At 40.4% G+C, this 16,863-nt stretch overlaps 1 protein-coding gene across 7 annotated transcripts in view; it reads right to left on the bottom strand.

Annotated features, from left to right (window-relative positions):
- slc29a1a (solute carrier family 29 member 1a) overlaps positions 1-16,863 on the bottom strand; it is a 196,284-nt gene that overhangs the window by 76,800 nt on the left and 102,621 nt on the right. Inside the window, exon 1 of one of the 7 annotated variants that reach the window (XM_039738830.1) lies at positions 1,860-1,954. The exons of 4 other annotated variants lie outside the window; for them this stretch is intronic. The gene's annotated coding sequence lies outside the window, so the exon portion shown is untranslated. Of the gene's footprint in view, positions 1-859; positions 957-1,036; positions 1,137-1,859; positions 1,955-16,863 lie in introns of those variants that run through there. 2 more of the 7 variants (XM_039738835.1, XM_039738838.1) reach the window with 2 other exon arrangements.

Raw genomic sequence — 16,863 nt, 5'->3', positions numbered from 1 at the left:
ACCAATCCTGGGCAGGGTGCCAACCCACCGCAGGACACACACAAACACACCCAGCACACACGAGGGCCAATTTAGAATCGCCAATCCACCTAACCTGCATGTCTTTGGATTGTGGGAGGAAACCGGAGCGCCCGGAGGAAACCCACGCAGATACGGGGAGAACATGCAAACTCCACGCAGGGAGGACCTGGGAAGCGAACCGCTACCACTGCGCCACCGTGCCGCCCCATTGACTATCTAAAAAGATTACAATATGCAATCTTTCGAGGCAACTCAGGCCCCTTCTTCAGGTAAGATGTCAAGTAGGATGTCAAGATGTCATTTTGCTTGACTTCTCACTACATTCATAATAGCTAACATGGTACAACACCCTAATACTGTAAAAAAAGAAATATTCTATACAGAACTGAGTTACAATTTTTGATACATTCAATTATCTGATAGCACTATTACTGAGGCCCATTGTCTTGGGAAATTTCCTGGGTGAAGCCAGGTAACACAGCTAGTAGGCTATATATGTATAAACACACACAGAAAACACAATATACTGTATATGTCTCGGTATATGTGTGCGTGTGTATTTTATATATATTTATATTCTGGTCAAATTTAGTGTTACCACGCATTCTTAGTATATGCATTTAAGGTACCATATAATTAATCAAGGAAAACTTGTCGAACGAAACATGTCCAGGTCGATTCAGACTTAGTCACGCGGAATGATGCTACTCCTTTAGCGCCACTTCATTTTTAAGAATTCGGTATTATGTAATTTTTATTTTAGCAGTTCATGAACTTAAAGAAACACTCTAAGAGTAGACTCCCTTTAATTTAATTGTATAGCGTGCATTAAACTTACCCCAAAATGCGATTAGACTGATGTAAAAATACCTTGGACAGTGCTTGTGCCACCACCTCAGCACAACAGCAGCAGTAGTGGCAGATTAGGCGAACAGGCGGGAAATAAATCATCAGAATCAATCACACAAAGAATCCCCCGGCGGTATCCTAAACGAGGCTGCCCTCTACCACTGACCGTCTAAGGGAAGTTGGCACGTGGGATCCGAAACATGTGAAAGCTGCGGTGTAGGACAGCACGAGTTGAAGATCCCGAGAAGGCTTCTCCCCGCAAAGACAAACTTGACTGCACTCTGACATAACGAGGCAAGAAAGAAAATTAATATGAACACGGCGGGGAATACCTAAGACAAACAGAGAAGAATACAGTCAGTCAAAGAAAATGTAAGCCATAGGCTGGCAGCTAAATCTGCGCAAGCGTGACTTAATGCAGGCTGGCACCCTTGCCACCGGATCGTATAGGCGATCGGCAACGTTAATGTTTTCGATGTCAAACCTTAAATAAATGCTGTATCTCCGCGTCTGGCTCCAGTAGTACACCGCCTCACATTCAAAACTTAACCAAATGTGATTATTTTATTATTATTTTATAAACACCGCATCATACTGTGTTCACAGCGGAGGCTGCATTCAGTCTCGTCAATGAAACATTCTGCTACGGGGCCTCGTGTGGGTGATGGTGACAAGAGTTGGCACTGGTGCCCTCGTGCTCTCTCACGATGCGGGCCCTGCAGTTCTCGAATTTTTTCTCATTAATCTGCCAACTCCGAAAACAGGAAGACACATTTACCCGGCATCTTAAACTCGCGTTTTATCCACAAGTACTAAAGCTTGGCGCGCCAAAAATTGCACGAGGATGCTATCTTTGAATACTTGGCTCACATTTCTAGCACATGTAAATATAACACGTGTCCTAATTTTATTCTAGATTTCGCACACAGTCTCCTTTAACAGTTTCAAGATCGATCACCAATAATACTGATAATAAAACGTATAATTACCGTAATCGGAAGTTTAGTGTTTGATTGCAGATGCAGAAGAAGCACAGCCCGTCTAAATCTGCTTTGGGCAAAGTAAAAAGTAGAAGCTCTGGGGGAGGGGTTCGGTACGTCATCAATCTCAATATAACGGCGCCCACTCTAAGAATTGAAGGATGCGATGAATGGAAGGCTGCACCGCTGGCGTGAGTAGATCGCTTCGCTTTACTAAAAATGACCGGAACAATTTCCTCGGTAACAAACACAGAGATCAAGCGTGTCCAGATCAGAAAGCGGTTGGTCGGTTTCTGACAAAAAAGCTACAACAGGCCAGCGGAATGGCAAAAATCTCATCGCAGTGTTAAAGAGCCAAAGGAACAAAAATCTGTTTGAAGCCACTTTGTTTAAAGGACGTGAGAAAAAAGTGCTCCCTAAAAATCAAATATCAACGAACTACTTACTTTATATACTTGAATATTATAGCATGTTAGCTAAAGACAAAACCTCGGTAAAATATAAAAGTAATCGAAGAGGATTAAATATGTTCTGGATATTAGTAGTGAACAGTAGTATACTGCTGCTGGATTATGTGAATTTCCCCTTGGGATTAATAAAGTATCTATCTATCTATCTATCTATCTATCTATCTATCTATCTATCTATCTATCTATCTATCTATCTATCTATTTATTATATAGTGACTTTCATTTCTATCTATCTATCTATCTATCTATCTATCTAGACTGACGGACACGCGTGTTAGGTCGGTTATTCTAAACAAGCCCATTGTGCGGCCGTGCCCTGCGAGGATTGTTGTCAGGTTTCTCCCAAAGTGCGGTCGAGTTCTTTCTGACTGGTCAGGTAAAGAAAACAGACCGATGGAGAGTCTGAAGGATAACAGGTATGGGACCACCCGCGGCTGTCATTTATAGGGTGGTCCAGATCTAATTATGCAATTTTCATTACGCTATAACTTATTAAGTTTATTACATACAAAATCACCCGAAAAACCCCGGACCATCGAGAAGTGTGCGGACTGACGACATGAAGAATCGTCTTCGCGCCGAACTGGAATCGTCCCCGCATAAGTCAAAGTCATCCCGACGATCTGGATCTTTATAATTAGATCTGGAGCACCCCGTACTATCACACCGCTAACTTTTTGCATGCATGTAGTTATTTAAACGACGCATTTATCCATAGCGACTTAGAAATCGCAAAGGCAGGTTACGGAATTAAGGAAGTACAGGATTTACAGTGGCACTATCCATGTTATCACCTTCAAGACTTGTAAAAATTTATAAAAAAAATTCTTGGTACGTGTCACTAATACGGATAACTTATACTGTATGTTCTGCAGCCTAAACCGTTAACTGCTCCATTCATGTGGTGTCACCTGATTCATTTTAAAAAGCGCGTCCTCATGTGGTTGTGGCATGCTGCACAGATCCTGCGCTGCCTCACTTTTACTTTTTTGGAATCAACGAACTGCTATAATTATGAAAGCTTATGAATTATGTAGTGTCGTGGTATCAGTAAGAGCCTGGCACATGTCATTAATTTAGTCAGCGTCCGAACCCCCCGTCTGTGGGGATCTCTTCTCGTCTGCGCATTTTTCCTAAAAATATTGCCATCACCTTTACTAATACGGTACCGTACAAAGAATTAGAAGTAAGAAATCTTACAAATGCCGGCACAAAAAATGCTAATGGTCTTATATTTTATGTATCCTCCAAGAGATGTGTAGAATTCACCAGATATATAGGAGTCACTAACTGTAGAAAATCTTTCATTTATTTTTTTTCACTACTCCCTGTCTAAAATCTAGCTAATACACAAGCCTGCTACACAGGAGTGTCCAGAAGAAACTGAGCATTTTTTGGAAAACACAGATCTTTTAGTTTGATTGTCAAAACATGTTGGAAATGGATGTCTCCAAACCAGACGAAATGCTTAAGTCAGGTCTTTTATTGGTATTCTGTGTAGTTTTTTTCAGGTTTGCCTAATCCAGTTTAGGGTCTTGAGTAAGGGAAGCCTTTTAGGCAAAATCCAGTACAAGGAAGACAAATACCTGGATAGAGTGCCTGGTCATCGCAGGGCACATTCACACACTGTATGTCTTTGGGTGGGAAGTAGAAGTAAAATTCTAGGGGAAAAAAAAATCAGGCACAATGGGCAAAGTCCACAGTTACTGTGATGGATTCAGACCTGAGTGCCTTAGATGATCTGTGAGGCAGCAGCCCCATCCACTACAGCATAATTGATTAACACTTAAATATATTGTAATGTTTAACTGATTACAGTTTCATACATCAGCATTCTTAAATGAGCCTGTCCACATAACAGCAAGTAAAAAAAAAAAAAAAAAGAACATTAAATGAAATATTAGGGTTGCTACATAATCCATCCATCATCCAACCCGCTATATCCTAACTACAGGGTCACGGGGGTCTGCTGGAGCCAATCCCTGCTACATAATTAGTAATAAATATAAAAACACAATATACCTAATAATTATGCAAATAGCAAATAACATATTGGACATGTACCATATGACGTGTAACACTACAGTTTTGTACGTTGTTAAATATCATGTACCAGAGGCATGATCAGCCACATCACTTTGACTAATCCACTTTAAACAACGAGCATAAAACAAGTGACACATTAAAAAAATAAAAACAAAATAAAATTCAGTTTGGGTTTTAGTGCATTCAAATAAAAAATACCAAAAAGAACAACATTTTCTTGTAGTGCAGTTTTTGTTATAAAGTACATTTGGAATATGGGTCAAGGGTCTAAATAATTTTGCATGCTAATATACTTATACACTGAGGAGTAAAGGCGCCTTGGTCAGGGTTGTTCCTTCAGCTTCACCCAGTGCTATTGGGATAGGCTCTGGCCCCTAGACTTGACAATATACTGTATATACATTTTACATTATCTAAAGCAGTGGTCCGTAATATATTATACTATTTATAATCTAGTAACATATACATCTTTAAAAAGATTAGCAAAATAAGACACCAGGCAACAAGGTGGAGAAGTGGCTAGCATTACGGTGCTGGTTTGAAAACTAAGCTTGAACACTGTCTGCGTCAAGTCTGCATGTTCCTGAACTCTCCGGAAGATTTTTTCTTGCAGGCAGTTTAGTTTTCCTTCACATATAAAACAGGGCGCTGCTGCCTCGCAGTTAGGAGACCCGGGTTCGCTTCCTGGGTCCTCCCTGTACGGAGTTTGCATGTTCTCCCCGTGTCTGCGTGGGTTTCTTCCTAGAGTCCAAAAACATGCAGGTTAAGTGGATTGGCAATCCTAAATTGTCCCTAGTGCATGCTTGGTGTGTGTGTGTGTGTGCTCTGCGGTGGGCTGGCACCCTGCCCGGGGTTTGTTTCCTGCCTTGCACCCTGTGTTGGCTGGGATTGGCTCCAGCAGACCCCCGTGACCCTGTAGTTAGGATATAGCGGGTTGGATAATGGATGGATGGACATTTAAAACATGTAGGTTGGGATAATTGCATGACAGAGGTGTGTCAGTGTGCCCTACAATAAACTGGCACTTTGTTCAAGGTTGGTTCCCACTGTGTGCCTTGAGCTCCAGTTCTCTGCAGTCCTATAACAGCACAAGAAGATGGATGGATGTAAAAAGAAAACTCAGTTTTGCATAACTACAGTTGTACATCTTTATGTATTATATCTGGATTTATTCACTATATTTATGGATTAATATTATAAAATGATGGAATAATATTTTGATGTATTTAAATAAAAGGTTTATTTTGTCCCTGTCCCTCATAGAGTCACAGTTTTTTTAAATATGTTTTATGCCACAACTTACACTGGTTGCTTTACAGTGCTGAATGTACAGATTTTCAGAAATAAACGGGAGCACACAGAAAGTAGCAGCCTTAATAATGCGTCTTTATATATATCACATAATCCAGTGCTTATTGCCTGGATGTAACAGGAAGGAGAAAACAAAATTTCTAAAACGATCAGAGTCGTGAGAGGATAAACCACAGATCCCCACGGTCCTTGTAAAAAAGATTACATTCTTGACAAATAAGGAATTGCTCTGCTTATTAAGACTATCGACACCATTCAAGATGGCAGAGTTTTCAAAGATTTCTGCAAGCCTTTTGACTTTTTTCAGTCGTATTTTCTAAATCATCAAAACAGTTCATTAGTTAATGCTTAACAATAGGATTATGGATTACAGTTTGGAGGCGCAAAGGAAGAAAAACAAAAACAAGCTTGGGTAAAAAACCAATAGAAGTAAGGCCAAGGGTCAACAGTAAATCTGTATATAAATATTTAAGCATCTGTGTAAGTGCCGGCTTGTGCGCATAATGATTAAATTGTAAACGAACCCAAACCTCAAATGGAGTGTAAAGACTAAAGGAGTCAAACGATAATCATCACTAGTGAGCTGACACTCTCCTTCCATTATACTGGTTGAGCGTTTTTTCTTACTTTAGGCTGCTGTTTTAAGTAAGATGACAGATGCCACACTGTAAATATTTAAATTGGAGAAATCTGAGGAACTTCATGCTACAGATGGCACATCTTCATATGTGATGTCTGAATGCTTCATCCATCCATCCATTTTCCAACCCGCTGAATCCGAACACACGGTCAATCCCAGCCAACACAGGGCACAAGGCAGGAACCAATCCCGGGCAAGGTGCCAATCCACCGCAGGTCTGAATGCTTATCTGGCAAAAATACAACAGTTATACTGGGCATTGATTTAAATACACCTATTTTTGTGTAGTGCTCTTTATTGGTTTATAGTTGGGTTGTTCTTTTTTTTATTGATTTTATTGAAATCATACAACATTCCATACAAATAGATCAATTTTTACAAAAATAGGATAGAAAACAAATCAACCCTCACCCCTGAGAAAGAGAGCATGGCCGGCAGAGTAAAACTTAAAGCTTGTAAAAATAAGTAGATAGATGAATTAATAAGTGAATAAAGATAAATGGAGAACAAAAAGAAAAGGGGAGAGAATCTGCTTCCTCAGAGCTTTAAAAGCTTATTCTAAAATGTTATTGATCAGATCCTGCCAGGGTTTGTAAAACGTTTGTACAGATCCTATAAGTGAGAATTTGATTTTTTCCAGTTTCAAATAACATAAAACATCAGTTACCCACTGACTGAGAATAGGAGAGTTAGGATTCTTCCAGTTTATCAAGATAAGTCTACGTGCCAATAGTGTGGTGAAGGCCATTAGAGTTTGTTTGTCCTTCTTACAGATTATATGCATCTGTCCATCCATCCATTATCCAAACCCGCTATATCCTAACTACAGGGTCACGGGGGTCTGCTGGAGCCAATCCCAGCCAGCATAGGGTGCAAGGCAGGAAACAAACACCGGGCAGGGCGCCAGCCCACCGCAGGATTATATGCATTAGAGCTGGATATCACACCTAGTTTCCAAAGGAGTGCAGTATTTCAGTTCATGTAATTTATTACATTTTTAATTAGCTTCCTGATATTAAGCTGTTTTTTGCTTTTAGTGGGATTTATTTTTGGTGGGTAACAATTTAGAATATTGGCTTTAGGAGCTGGTGTTATGTACCAGTAAGTGACTAATAGGTGCACTATAGACAGTACTTACTCTGTAAAGCTAAATAAAGTATTTGTTAAGAGAATAATATACACAATATACAGTATCTGTCTAAGACTGCTTCAACAAAAAAAAAGCATTTCATTTAAATAATCAGACTGAGAAAATAGATTAGATAATTTGTTATACCATAAACACAGATGGAAAGCAGGATGGCTTGGTGATTAGTGCTGCTGCTTTACAGATCTAACCTATGTGGACTTGACCCGGGCACAGACAGGTTTATTTACAATAATATTTACAGTTAATTGGTCACTCAGACCCAGTCCAAAATCAGTGCACAAACCCCAACACAGTCCTGGCCACAAATGCCACTTCTTTGGGCCTCTCTTGCCTTGTCCTCCTTCCACCCGACTCTAGTCCTGAATGAAGGGAGGCGGCCCCTTTTATAACAGCCCCGGATGAGCTCCAGGTGTTCCGAACACTCCCCTGTTGGCCACACCCCAGCGTGGCGGAAGTGCCGGCTGTTCTCCTGGCAGCTCTCCGGGTGTCCTCCTAAATCTTCCCCCCAGCACTTCCGGGTGTGGCGGAAGTGCTGAGGTAACAGGTCCCCAAGGCATTTGGGCGCCTCCTGGCGGTGACCACGGGCCCTTGCAGGGTGGGGTTCCCATGCCCTCAACCCGTGACCCCCAAAGCAACCAGGAAGGTGGCCCCCACGTGATCCAGGGTGGGCACAGACCCACATCCGGTTCCTCATGGCGTCCCGGCCGGGTCGTGGCCCCTGGCATCCCTGACACCTACTAGGCTGGAATAACACTGCACGTTCTCCCTGTGCCTCTGTGTTTTTTTTCCACAGTTATCTTCCTGTATTCCCAAACAGATGTATATTAAGTTAATAAGTAATCATAAATTCAATATTTTGGTGAACAGGGTTTTTGAAGTAATGAGATATTTTTAAAATTAGTATTCCAGGGTAAAAGTGGAGCGCATGGGTGGTCACACATCCAAAATGAAAAGTTATCACAAAGGCCTTCAGGCTGCCTTGCACAAGGGAGCATGCAGAGCAGATACTGGCTTTATATAGGAACATTGGGAAGAAGAGAAATGTAAAAGAGAGTGAGTGGGAAGATAGAAAAATAGCACCACATTACATGTATTGAGACCTGAGCACAAATGGAGATAAAAGAATTTGGCTGAACATCCCGAGTCTCAAGTCATCAGAATTATTGCTTAAGTTAGCTGATGCCCTAATGAGAAAAGCTTGGACTTGGAGTTTAAATTGGTTTAAGATAGCCTTCTGTGACTGCTTTCTTCCTGTATTGTAACTCTGACACCACAAAGACATGCAGCTACTCAGTAAAGGTCTGCCTAAAGAGATCTAAAGCACAGCTGGTTTCGATTTATCTTAAATTACGTACCCTCTTCATTTTTGTCCACACCAAAATAAACAACTTAAAACTAAACACTTGGCCAGTGGTGCATCAGCAATCACCCTAACAGCATTCATTTAGGGGGGAACTGGCAGCCCCAGAGGACACCCACATAAACTTTTCAAAGACCCAATCTGTAGTACTAGGTTGTTGTACCGTGTTAGCCATTATGAATGTAGAGAAAAGCCTTGAAAGCTTGCATATTGTAATCTTTTTAGTTAGCCAATATAAGGTGTCATTTTGCTTGGCTTTTCTCTAAAGACCCAATCTTGAATTTAACTAAAAGAAAGAAAATATTAATACATTTCTCTAATAAGGTGACATAGCATTTAGTAAAAAATCCCAGTGAGAAATAAGAAATGAGAATGAAAACAATGGGAGAAAGGTGAGTGAATATTTGCTTCTTCAGGTCTCTTAAACTGGGTCCTTGAGGGTCACAGTGGCTGGACCATTTTTCTTCAATCACTTTCTTAATTAGAAACTATATTTTGCTTTTAATGAAACCAGTTTCAAATTCTTGGGTCTGTTCGTGCTCTACCTTGACAGACATCTGTAAAAATGATATTGATTTTTGTGGTGTCATCATACCATACCATATTTATTTGTTGAGCGCTTAAAAACACAGCATTACAACTGACCAAAGCGCTGTACAGTTACAACAAGCAGGACTATAAGCAAAATATTAAAAATAAACATTAAGAGAGAATTAAAACAGAGATACTAAAAACAGGTCAAGGGACCAAATAAAATAGAGAAAATAGCAAAAGGCAAGTGGAAAATGAAACAGGTTAAGAATTAAAAGCCAATGTGAAGAAGTGCGTTTTTAGGCGAATGTGGCGACTGAAGCGGCTTGCCTAACCACCAAGGGCAGGGAGTTCCAGAGCCTGGGTGCACAGACGGAGAAAGCCCTTTCACCACGAGCTTTAAAACGTGCCTTGGGAACGGTTAGGAGCAGCTGATCTGCGGATCTAAGAACACGAGGGGGATTGTGACAATGGAGCAAGACACTCAAATAGGCGGGGGCTAGACCGTTTAATGCCTTATAGGGTAGGAGGAGGATCTTAAAATCGATTCTGAATCTAACCGGCAGCCAGTGTAGGGTTTTCAAAATGGGTGAAATCATCCAGATTAGTTATTGCTATTGTATTCCCTTTTTTTCTCTTTATTTTATAATTCCTGTCAGAGTAAACTGACAACCATGAAGGAAAACAAGGAAAAATTTTAAATGTTGAACACAGCAATTTAAGTATTAAAGAAGCAGTTATGGGTTTTCAATATTAATACAAATTAAGCCAAGAAAGGGTGTTCTATTAGGAACGATATTTAGCTAATTAAAGAAATTGTCCCAACTAAAAATCTTAAACTATTGTGGCCCTCCATGACAAAGAATAAAGACCCCAGGGTTAGATTAATTTTTTTCCAAAATAGGGAAGGAGACTTTGTTCTCACCAGTGTTGTGTTTTTATTTTCTTGTGCTTCTATTTGATTATCAGCAGCCCCTCATGTTACTGCCAATGTGACAGCGAGCAAGTGCTTACTCTCTGAGCCTCGTCTCACACAATGAAAGTGACAAAACAGAAACATTAAGAAATATGTAATGTAACATTAATAGATACATGAGGAATTATAATAGTTTGTGACAGGGTTTCTTTCTGCTAAAACCTAAATTTTATGACCATTGCTTTGTCTTAAGGCTTGAAGCTTGTTTAATTATTTCTACCTTGGTTCACCCTGACTGTTGTAGAAATGTTGTTGCCTAGCTATGCATCTGTAAGAAATTAAATCTAAGTAAGTGAAAAATATTTAGATCATAACATTAAATCTTGTTTTCCTTATTGTAAGAATTATTGCCTTATTAAAAAATGTGTTTTTAGCTTACTTTTAACAAATCTTATCAATTAAATTTTGCTTATTCAATGCTAAATAAAAGTAAAACAACTCCCATTTAAAGTTTTTTTGTCTAGTTTTTAATGCATTTTTTGTTTATGCCACAGAAAAGTACTTATTCAAGGCCTGATTAAAGCAGTTCCAGATGTTGTATCAGCAAAGACAGTGCTGAACCTCCCTAGAGGATTTGGCATGGGACTATAAACAGAACATCCACTTTGACAAGAATCCACTTAAAGGCCATTGTTGCAAAGCCTGGTCACCAACTATAATGAGACAGTTTACAAAGAAGAGATGTGAGTTCTAACGTGGTGGTGCTAGGACAAAAATCTCTCCCATAATATGAGCAAAACCAAGTAGCAGGTAATAGATTTTACTAAGCGTGGGGGAGCCAATACTTCTATCTGCACCTGAGGGGCTGCTGTAGAAAGGGTCAGTAGCTCTAAATTTCTCAGAGGCATCACAACTGATGACTTACAGTGGACAGAAATCTCAGCAACTTCCTTAGATTTCAAATGAAAGCCAAAATGTCTCTATCTGCACACAAAAATATCTATAGGTACAAAGCGGGGTCCTTACTTACTGGCTACATACCATCTTGATATGACATCTGTGCAGCTCAGGACCAAATAGCTTTACAGTGGCTGGTGCAATTTGCACAGAATAGTATTGCCACTCAATTCACCACTGTTTGAGATAAATATATATATATACAGTGCATCCAGAAATTATTCACAGCGCAGCAATTTTTCCACATTTTGTTATGTTACAGCCTTAATCCAAAATGGATTAAATTCATTTTTTTCCTCAGAATTCTACACACAACATCCCATAATGACAATGTGAAAAAAGTTTACTTGAGGTTTTTGCAAATTTATTAAAAATAAAAAAACTGAGAAATCATGTGTACATAAGTATTCACAGCCTTTGCTCAATACTTTGTCGATGCACCTTTGGCAGCAATTCCAGCCTCAAGTCTTTTTGAATATGATGCCACAAGCTTGGCACACCTATCCTTGGCCAGTTTCGCCCATTCCTCTTTGCAGCACCTCTCAAGCTCCATCAGGCAGGATGGGAAGCGTCGGTGCACAGCCATTTTAAGATCTCTCCAGAGATGTTCAATCAGATTCAAGTCTGGGCTCTGGCTGGGCCACTCAAGGACATTCACAGGGTTGTCCTGAAGCCACTCCTTTGATATCTTGGCTGTGTGCTTAGGGTTGTTGTTCTGCTGCAAGATGAACCGTTGCCCCAGTCTTAGGTCAAGAGCGCTCTGGAGCAGGTTTTCATCCAGGATGTCTCTGTACATTGCTGCAGTCATCTTTCTCTTTATCCTGACTAGTCTCCCAGTTCTTGACACTGAAAAACATCCCCACAGCATGATGCTGCCACCACCATACTTCACTGTAGGGATGGTATTGGCCTGGTGATGAACGGTGCCTGGTTTCCTCCAAAAGTGACGTCTAGCATTCACACCAAACAGTTCAATCTTTGTCTCATCAGACCAGAGAATTTTGTTTCTCATGGTCTGAGAGTCCTTCAGGTGCCTTTTGGCAAACTCCAGGTGGGCTGCCATGTGCCTTTTACTAAGGAGTGGCTTCTGTCTGGCCACTCAACCATACAGGCCTGATTGGTGGATTGCTGCAGAGATGGCTGTCCTTCTGGAAGGTTCTCCTCTCTCCACAGAGGACCTCTGGAGCTCTGACAGAGTGACCATCGGGTTCTTGGTCACCTCCCTGACAAAGGCCCTTCTCCACCGATCACTCAGTTTATATGGCCGGCCAGCTCCAGGAAGAGTCCTGGTGGTTTCGAACTTCTTCCACTTACGGATGATGGAGGCCACTGTGCTCATTGGGACCTTCAAAGCAGCAGCAATTTTTCTGTAACCTTCCTCAGATTTGTACCTCAAGACAATCCTGTCTACAGACAATTCCTTTGACTTCATGCTTGGTTTGTGCTCTGACATGAACTTTCAACTGTGGGACCTTCTATAGACAGGCGTGTGCCTTTCCAAATCAGGTCGAATCAACTGAATTTACCACAGGTGGACTCCAATTAAGCTGCAGAAACATCTCAAGGATGATCAGGAGAAACAGGATGCACCTGAGCTCAATTTGGAGCTTCATGGCAAAGGCTGTGAATACTTATGTACATGTGCTTTCTCAATGTTTTTATTTTTAATAAATGTGCAAAAACCTCAAGTAAACTTTTTTCACATTGTCATTATGGGATGTTGTGTGTAGAATTCTGAGGAAAAAAATGAATTTAATCCATTTTGGAATAAGGCTGTAACATAATAAAATGTGGAAAAAGTGATGCGCTGTGAATACTTCCCGGATGCACTGTAGGTAGGGGGTGGATGGAGGCGCCGTTATTGACTAAAAGGCTTAGTATAATTCATGTGTAAGCAGCAGGGTTCGGAAAAATGTCACTCATGAATGAAACAGTACAGAACCAATCAATTCAATGACAGTTTTTATTCACAGGTCACAAGACTACTCATTCGCCATTCACACTGACATGCAGCTTGCATGCGTGTTTCTTGAATGGACCAAAACTCAGCTATAAGAGTCCTTACACAGACCAGCAACAGTGAGTTCATATTACCCATCCTGCTTCTCCTTTACTGCCTTCCTGTGTCTTAAAGGATTTAATTTACGCTTCTTATAATAAACTACAAAGCTTTAAATGGCCTTGCACTGGACTACATCAGTAAACTCAGCTATCACCACATTCCTGTTCACCCATTAAGATGCACTGATTCTAGCAATCTCGTTGTGTCCAAACTAACCTGTGCTCAAAGCCCTCAACTCTGTTGCACCAGACCCTCCTTAAATTGATTAGGGCAACTGATGCAATTCATTCTTTAAAAAAAAAAACAACTTAAAACTCATTTGTTCAGAAAGACATTTAACGGATTTTGACATTCTGATCCTTTCTCTCAAACCAGGTGCTCTGCATAACTTTGTTCAGGGTTTTCTTTTAGTATTTTAGTTTTGTATTTAATTCTGGTTTATTGTCTGTTATTCTAATTCAAAGCTTTGTGTTTTCTGTATTAATCTTTATTTAGTATTTTATGCTGATATTATTTTGTATCCAATGTTGTGCATTTGAACTTTTCTGTTTTTTTCCTCTGTTGTTCATTCTGAATTACTGTGAGGAGGTTTGATCATTGGTATTAGAACATTAGAACACTCTAGACGAGAACAGGCCATTCAGCCCAACAAAGCTCGCCAGTCCGATCCACTTATTTCTTCAAAAAAAAACATCAAGCTGAGTTTTGAAAGTCCCTAACGTCTTACTGTCTACCACACTACCTGGGCACTTATTCCAAGTGTCTATCGTTCTTTGTGTAAAGAAAAACTTCCTAATGTTTGTGTAAAATTTACCCTTAACAAGTTTCCAACTGTGCCCCCGTGTTCTTGATGAGCTCATTTTAAAATACCAGTCTCAATCCACTATACTAATTCCCTTCATAATTTTAAACACTTCAATCATGTCACCTCTTAATCTTCTTTTGCCTAAACTATAAAGGCTCAGCTCTTTTAATCTTTCCTCACAATTCAACCCCTGTAGCCCTGGAATCAGCCTAGTCGCTCTTCTCTGGACCTTTTCTAGCGCTGCCAAGTCATTTTTGTAGTCTGGAGACCAAAACTGCACACAGAACTCCAGAAGAGGCCTCACCAGTGTGTTATAAAGGTTGAGCAGAACCTCCTGTGACTTGTACTCCACACATCAAGGCGCTATATAACCTGACATTCTGTTAGCCTTCTTAATGGCTTCTGAACACTGTTGGGAAGTTGATAGCTTAGAGTCCACTATGACTCCTAAATCCTTCTCATAAGGTGTACTCTCGATTTTCTGACCACCCATTGTGTATTCAAACCTAATATTTTTACTTCCTATGTGCAATACTTTACATTTGCTGACATTAAATTTCATCTGCCACAAATCTGCCCAAGCCTGTATGCTATCCAAGTCCTTCTGTAATGATATAACGGATTCCAAATTATCTGCTAATCCACCTATCTTGGTATCATCTGCAAACTTAACCAGCTTGTTACTTATATTCCTATCTAAATCATTTATCTTTATTAAAAATAGCAGCGGCCCCAGCACTGACCCCTGACGGTCACCACTCTTAACATTGGCCAGTTCTGATGAGGTTCCTCGCACCATCACCCTCTGCTTCCTGTGTCTGAGCCAATTCTGCACCCATCTAAAAACATGACCCTGAACTCCAACTTCTTTTAACTTGATGCCCAACCTCTCATGTGGCACCTTATCAAATGCTTTCTGAAAGTCCAGATAAATAATATCATAAGCTCCACTTTGACCGTATCCTTTTGTTACCTCCTCATAGAATTCCAGCATGTTGGTAAAACACGACCTCCCGGTTCTGAACCCGACCCATGCTGACTGTTCAGAATAACTCCTGTCCTTGCCAGGTGTTACTCAATCTTATCCTTAATAATTCCTTCCATTAATTTTCCTGTGATGCATGTTAAGGTTACTGGCCTATAGTTGCATGGATCTGCCCTGTCCCCCTTTTTATATAATGGGATGATATTTGCCATTTTCCAGTCCTTCACAATCTGTCCAGTGCGCAGTAACTTCCTGTAAATATGTGTCAAAAGTGCTATATAAGTGTTATATATGGTGCTATATAAATAAAATATATTATTATTATTATATTGTCACCTACATGTAATATTGCATATAGTGTCTAGTGTTGGATTAAATGACTCAGTTGGTGCTGTACTGCTGCCACTCATCTGTGGGAAGCATGCAAGTATGAATTTCAATTACACTGCTTGGATGTAACCTTGGACCAAACAGTCTAAACAAGTTATAAAATATACTATATATAACCTTATGTGCATCAGTATAGGAGAACAGTTATGTTGCTAAAAGGAGGAGTTTGCCGGTTTTCCTCAACCCAAGAGATGACCAAGTCAGGCTGATTTGGACCAATATAACAAAGTGCAAGCGTCATTCCTGCAGTGAATTCTCATTTTCTTTTGTCTTGGGCTGCAACACCCGATGGTGCTGAAATTAGAAAAATTAATGAAAGATTGACAACACTTCTGGCCTGAAAGCTGCAACAGGTATACAGTCATATGAAAAAGTTTGGGAACCCCACTCAGCCTACATAATAATTTACTCCACTTTCAACAAAAAAGATAACAGTGGTATGTCTTTCATTTCCTAGGAACATCAGAGTACTGGGGTGTTTTTCGAACAAAGATTTTTAGTGAAGCAGTATTTAGTTGTATGAAATTAAATCAAATGTGAAAAACTGGCTGTGCAAAAATTTGGGTCCCCTTGTCATTTTGCTGATTTGAATGCCTGTCACTGCTCAATGCTGACTACTTGGTTGGATGAGTTTGTTAAGCCTTGAACTTCATAGACAGGAGTGTCCAATCATGAGTGGTAAAAGGTATTTAAGGTGGTCAATTGCAAGTTGTGCTTCCCTTTGACTCTCCTCTGAAGATTGCCAGACAACATGGGATCCTCAAAGCAACTCTCAAAAGATCTGAAAACAAAGATTGTTCAGTCTCATGGTTTAGGAGAAGGCTACAAAAAGCTATCTTAGAGGTTTAAACTGTCAGTTTCAACTGAAAGGAATGTGATCAGGAAATGGAAGGCCACAGGCACAGTTGCTGTTAAACCCAGATCTGGCAGGCCAAGAAAAATACAGGAGCGGCATATGAGCAGGATTGTGAGAATGGTTACAGACAACCTACAGATCACCTCCAAAGACCTGCAAGAACATCTTGCTGCAGATGGTGTATCTGTACATCGTTCTACAGTTCAGGGCATTTTGCACAAAGAACATCTGTATGGCAGGGTGATGTCAAAGAAGCCCTTTCTGCACTCACGCCACAAACAGAGTCGCTTGCTGTATGCAAATGCTCATTTAGACAAGCCAGATTCATTTTGAAACAAAGTGCTTTGGACTGATGAGACAAAAATGGAGTTATTTGGTCATAACAAAAAGCGCTTTGCATGGTGGAAGAAGAACACCGCATTCCAAGAAAAACACCTGCTACCTACTGTCAAATTTGGTGGAGGTTCCATCATGCTGTGGGGCTGTGTGGCTAGTTCAGGGACTGGGGCCCTTGTTAAAGTCGAGGGTTGGATG

Source organism: Polypterus senegalus, chromosome 16 (genome assembly GCF_016835505.1).
Source record: "Polypterus senegalus isolate Bchr_013 chromosome 16, ASM1683550v1, whole genome shotgun sequence".
Lineage (NCBI taxonomy): Eukaryota > Metazoa > Chordata > Cladistia > Polypteriformes > Polypteridae > Polypterus > Polypterus senegalus.
Note: the sequence above shows the minus strand (reverse complement) of the source record. Positions and strands in the feature narration are given on the sequence as shown.